Here is a 6,851-nt window from a genome sequence, read left to right on the forward strand (position 1 = left end):
TTGAATTTAAGCCAAACCATGCTCTGTTAGTTTGCAAAATAAACTAGGCGTAGGCTCGGCTCATATTATGTTTTACGGGTTAGCCGAACCCTTGACTTAATGCGTTCGGCTTGTTATCAATTTTCATTATAAGCCGAACTAGGGTCTAGAAAGTGGGTTCGGCTCATATTGTGTTTTACGGGTTAGCCGAACCGTTCATTAGTTGTCAATAACCATGTGGGTTCGGCTGATAAATTAAGTCGAACATATTCCAGACTCGCCGAACCTTAGTGAAAAAACACAAACCTTTTATGGTTTTAAACTACAAAAGTGAGATTAAACATAAGATAGAAGTGTACCTGTGTATTAGAAGCATTGGGTTCCTCATATATGTATTCATCATCCGGATTTGTCTCATAAAAAGCATCATATTGAGTTTGTGTTTGAGTTTGAGCTTGAGTTTGTGTAAAATCATTCTCATAATCTAAGAAATCAGTCATTTGGGTATCATTGTTGTAGTTGATGTTTATTTTCCTAGGTTTTTTAGGTGAATAATGACCTTCCTCATCCTCCATTGAATCAATAAATAAAATTTCTCACTTTCTCCTTCTCCTTCTCTCCTTCTCAATAAAAAAAATTTTCCCCCAAAATTTATCATCTACACAAACAAAACTTATAGTTCTGAAAATTATCTTAATCACTAAACAAAAATTTTAATCACTAATCCAGATTATTAATACTAATACATAAAGCGCAGATTTATCATTATAAAAAAATTTGGTTAAGGGGCTTTCTGATTTTGTTATTTGACATCCTTTTTGTCTTCACTTAATACGCCTAGAAAGTTTTATATGTCTAAAAACAGCCTTCTTTTATTATTTTCTAATATAATGAGTTAAACTTTTTCTCTGGAATTTTTTTTAGCTCGCCTCCTTAAAATCCATCCAAATCGATCGGGACTTTTTTATTGCTATCATCCATCCAAGGATCAGGCGGTCTGAGAAAGATTTAACTTTAATTTTTTTAACATAAAAATAAAGACTCGGACTTAAATACAGATGGTAAAACATTAAACCAAAAGAACTAAAAGATCTGGATGAGGCATGCCCTTTGAGTCGGTGTGATTCCCAAGCAGCAGACAAATTAGCTTAACATGACCACACATAACACCTTGTCTTTAGCTACGCAATCTCTTTGTTTCACTCGGGCGTGCAGGAGATACTGGTATATCGACAACCATCTAGAGATTCTTGAATTGTCCTGTTTCCGCTCCTTTCTTCAACAAATTTATTTACATTTTTTTTCTCCTAATGCATGCAAAGAAACAACGCTGTGGATGTGTGGTAATAGATGGAAATATCCGAACCTTGCATTTAACTCCATAATGTTGATGATTCTGGTCCTTGGTTAGAGGTACAATGTACAACCTTTTCACCATCGGTGAATAAAATTGCACCCCTCTTTAGAAGGGAAAGTACTGACTACCTATTACGAGTTGATGGTATTACGAGCTCTCTACTCCAACTCCAAGACTTGTAGTATTTCCCATTCACGTGGTAACTACTACTACTAATGTCCTCCGTATCCTTCTTTAAAACCCACAATTCCAGTTCCAGGGACTGAAAGCCACACCAGTATTCAAGATACAAACACCCTCTCATCACAAAAATTCTGCATCTGTCAAAATGTGTAATCGGGGTACGAAGCAAGTGATATTCCTCTTCTGCGAAATCAAAGACTACAATATCCGTGGATTCATTTCGGTGCCAGTGAATAGCCCCATTGACACAAACACCTTCAGGAACTCCCGAATAATCACAATTCGACCACAAAAAATAGTTGATTTCTCCTGCTCTTCTCCACCCGCTGCCACTGCCGAGTGTATATACCTCTACCTGTCCTTTGAAGGACGGGTTTTTCTGGTTGCCAACATATCAAATTCTAACAACCTTATATTTATTAGTAAAAGGGTGGTATCCAAATCCATACACAATGTGAATACCATTGATACTTTTCTTCTCATCGATCAATATCCTCGGAAGATTCACGAATTCTCTGGTAATGGGATTACACACATATAACGGTTCATTGAGACTGCGTAGACCTAATCCAGGGATGCCATTGTATTTAATCCTGGCTGCTAAACAAATTAATCCATTATCTGAACCAACTAGTCCCGTTACATGTTCTGATAATTCGAGGTTTAATTACGCCGCTTTTCAGTACTAACCCCCTCGTCGTTGTCATAGTACTCTAAATACCAGAGACCTCCTGCGCCGAATATCTCAAATACCCACGAAACTTTTTGTCTCGGAATCAGAACCATAATGATAACGTTCAAACGGCTTATGCTGTTGCTGATGTGCCAGTACTCCAACTCCATATTGATACCGAAGATGGAGATCCGCAAAGTAAGTTTTACTAGAACGAAACTGTAGGAGATCTCTCTCCCAGGCAGCAGACCAATTAGCTTCACTGCCAACTCTAGGCATACTATGAATCTTAGCATGAGAATCAACATCGAAACTAGCACCACACATAACACCTTCACTGTCAACTCTAGGCATTGCCTTCATCTTGTTAATTGGATGCTCATAATTCTTCAACCCACCGTCACTGTGAAACATACACCCAACTGGGAACGGTGCATATGATTTAGCACAACTTCCCTTAATAACCTCAACATTATTACAAATGACAATAGATCCATCAGCTGCAATTCCCCAGTACAGTTTGATCTCACCATCTGAACTCAGCGATACAAACACAGTTTTGGACTTGTTGTCATAGATGATGAATGCAAAACTTCCTTGAAGATCTTTGACAACTTGATCTACTGGGTATGGGCCTCTGTCTCTTAATGTCCTGTATGCTTCAATCACAAACATTGATCCCCTTTGAAGTCAGACCATACTGCTTCTTCAGTGAGCACAGATTGTTCAAACTCCCCAGGAATAGACAGTAAATATCATCCAAACCACAGAACAACCTGCAAAAACAAGGGTAATTTGTTCATTTTCACAATCAAGGGCAATTTGGTCCATAAATCTAACAAAGTGTGGTTTGAGATACAGATTATGAGCCTAGGTATGGAATATGCTATGGAAAACTAAAAACTTCACAAATAGAAAAATTTGTTTGGTGTAAGAAATTAGTTACCTTTGATGAAGAGAGAAGTGAGAATCATCACGTTTGGGTAGCAGCATTGCCAAAATTCATATGGAATCCATTATGATTTGGATCGTGTAAAGATGGAATCTCCTGAATTGATGCTGGACTGTTCAATTCCTTCCTTGTCAAATATTGCCAACATTTTTGCTTCTAAATTTCTTGAAAATTATGAATGACTAAAATGGATGGAAATAACAAAAAACACTCGTAGATCTTAGAATCGTGATGAAAACAGATGGTAAATGAATGATGATGGTAGAAGTAGACAAGTCGTGTTTTAAGGTGGCAATGTTATCCGGATAGGATGATGATTTATTTTTTTAATATTTTCACGACTTCCTATGTTTTGAGATAACGTGTTTTGACCGTGGGATCATGTTCAGACTATTTTTTGACCGTTAGACTATTCATTTTCTAATTACTAATCTAAAAATCCTATTAACCCCCAACCTTAGACCTCAAATTTCATTTCATCTCTAAACAAAATTCAGTCTCTTCTTCTCCCCTTTTCCTTCTCTCCATCTCCATTAATGTCCAGATGAAGAATCAAAAGAGGCGGAATCGGACCTAGGTATGGCTCCAATCATAAGGTATGTGAACTAAAAACCCCTAATCTAACTTGGATTTGCGTTTAATTTGATATGCTGATTGAAAAGTTAGGTTTTTAACTGCAAAATTGCAGTTACAGATCTAGGGTCGTCATAGTCGAAGTCTTTATTCCTTCACGATTTTTCATATGCATGTTGATATTATGAACAATCATTAACATAGGTTTGCATTTTTGAAGGATTCTTATTTAAAAAGATTTTTCGTATTTTATATCTAGAAAAATAAACTAGTCCGCTACATGAGATGTAAACTTATCCAAAATAGTATGCTAAGGGGCGTTTAAAAAGATCTGAAAAGATCAAATTGTCTTTACTATTTTATCCGAGCCGTAAAACTAAACCATCTACCTATCTTCAAAGGTCGTACACTATCCGTATATAATCAAATATATTACCTCCGTCCCACTATTAGTTGACCTAGTAGTATAATTTAGAAATGGTTTATCTCTTAAACTATACCACATATATTCGTAAATTTATATCATTCAAAAGCATTTTAAAACACCTACGTAACGAATATAAACATGAGTATCAAATGATACAAAATCAACTATTAATGAGACAAAATCTAAAAACAAATAGGTCAGCTAATAGTGGAACAAAGGGAGATATTAGATTGCGTATTGTAGTTGCATCTTTTCTAATGACTACACCCAAGTAGATCTAAAGGTTATAAATCTACTAAGTACTAACATTCAAGATTCAAAGACAAACATAATGTAAAGAACATGAAAGTAAAGATTAACACGAGCATATAACGTGGTTCGGCCATGAAGACCTACGTCCACGGGAAATAAGATGTTGTCTTTATTGATTAGGGTCTTAACCTTGAAAGAGCTACAAATATCACTTAGATTTCTCATTCTCTCTTTATCTAGATCTCTCTCAGGAATTCTCTTTAGAAAGACCATCTAATATTACATAACATAAGTTTTCCATTTCCTTCTATATGGACTCGTATTTATAGGCAAATTAGACTCGTGAAGGCCTAGTCTCGCCAAGATGGTGGAGCTATCGTACACCTCCTCCATACTTCGGACGAGCTCTATACTATCCCTCATGATGGTCTCCTTGGTTCTCCCTCCGATTCATCTCGCCCTGTTTGTCATCATGTAGCTCTTCCTTGGAGAACCTCGTGTTGTATCATCTTTGGGTTATAATATAGATTTCCCGAGCCTTTTGATACGATGTAGATTCTCCCACGTCTCTTCTGATCCTTCATTAAATGCAATCCTTTTTTTTAGATTTAACCGTCTGGATCGATTAGACCACTCCTCACACGCGTCATTCATGTAACGCTTGTAGAAAGTGTCTCGATTCAGATGAAATCGGATATATAGAGTATGATTCAATGTTTCCACCTTATCATCTTATCATGAAATCATCCCTTGGGAAGAAAACTTTGTAACCGTCCAGTCTATATCGCCACGTTCGCACTTTTAATGCTCTTTTATCTGTTGGACTTGATGCGCCGGTTAGTGCTCCATTGGTTTCTTATAAAATCTTTTGGGAGAAGAGAATAATGTCTTTATTTTCTGTTTTCAGAATTCAGAACTTTTTCATTCTTTCTCTCCTCTGTCCTTTGATGTTCCTTCTTAACTTCTTGTCTCCTATAAAGAAGTTCGTTATGTCTGGGTGAAGTTCTCCATCTCGACCTTCAAGACGGTATGGCCTCTTTTATTTGTTCTTCTTTTAGTTTTCATCGGCGGTTGACGCCATTATTTTGAATTGTGAAGTTCCTTCGTAGTTATCATGGTTGCTCTAGTCAATGGTTCTTGTTATTCCTTTTCAAATGTGAAGTTTCTTTGGGGATCGCCATTATCGTCTCCGCCTTTTATTATTTTCCGTCGGTTTTCTCCGGCGTAAGTTCTGATTCCTCCCACCCCTTTTTTTGTTTATCCTTTGTAGTGATGATAAGAGACCAATGAGGGCTTCGAGCACCGGCCGTTCTTCTGGGATTTCTGATGCCGATTTCTTGGACATGATAAAGACTAAGCATCGTTTTCAAGGATTTCAATTACTTTCGCTACTCCGGAGGGTCAATCCTGCGTACTGACCAAGAAACTCTTTGAGGATAATCCATGAGGTCCCAACGAGATTATCGTGGCGGCGGGTCAGCTCGATGTTGGACTTCGCCTTCCTTTGTATTGTCTACTAGATTCTTTTTAGTACGAGGTACTTACTATGCTTAATCCTCAGCGAGCTATATTTCAGCCCAATGGTAATTTCTATAGGATCATGCGAGAATGTTCTCGGCAAATCCAAGGCAAAGTCACTGAGCACGAGTTGAATGAGTTCATCCCCGAACAAAAGGAGTTGTATACGCCTGCGACCTTCGTGGAGAACTATTGGTGCGAACAGTTCGATACCTTTGAGGGATTTGGAGTTGGACTTTCTAGGTCTCGGAAACCTATCAGAAGTCCTCCTCTTATGTCTGATTTGGATCCTCCCAACCCCTTCCAACTTATGCTTTGCAAGACTCATGATCCCAAGTGGTACGTAGCTCCTCTTCGCATTGTGGGGCCTTATATCTATGGTTGGAATGAGGCAGGCGACGTACTTCCTGGGATTCCCGAGATGCAAAATCATCTACTGGCTTATAAGCCACGGTTGCTTAAATGGGTTCCTTCTCGTAGACGTTCTTCACAAACTGCTCGAGCTATTGAGGATGCTAAGGTAGAAAATATTGTCTTAATGCTTTAGCGTATATATATCTTGCCCATGTTTTATGCCTTAGCATCTAATGTTGTTGTATTGTTTGAGCAGAGGAGAAGAGTCGCTGATGGTTTTGGGTCATCTATTGCTTCTGTGGAGGTTGCAGAACATGCATTGGAAGTGGATATTGGTGAGTTGTTTGGCGAGAATGAGATAGTGGAACTTGGTGAAGGATTTTTTGGTGATATTGACCATGCATTGTTGAATGAGGCTGCCAATCTCGACGGAACTATCATTATATCGGAGGTGGGGATGTCTCAGGCGAGTAACCTCGCTGATAAGGGTGTTCTTCCCGATGTAGGTGCTTGGGTTTGTAGCGGTGTTGGTACTGGCGTTCCAAGTATTTTTGCTGGTGGCTTTCCTTCTGCTCCAGCTGTT

General features: G+C 38.2%; 1 pseudogene; it reads right to left on the minus strand.

The window, feature by feature from the left end:
• Window positions 1-979: 979 nt before the first annotated feature.
• LOC113355127 lies at window positions 980-3,436 on the minus strand (annotated as a pseudogene).
• Between the last annotated feature and the right edge of the window lie 3,415 nt (window positions 3,437-6,851).

The sequence above is a fragment of the Papaver somniferum genome, chromosome 3 (assembly GCF_003573695.1).
Source record: "Papaver somniferum cultivar HN1 chromosome 3, ASM357369v1, whole genome shotgun sequence".
Classification (NCBI taxonomy): Eukaryota; Viridiplantae; Streptophyta; class Magnoliopsida; order Ranunculales; family Papaveraceae; genus Papaver; species Papaver somniferum.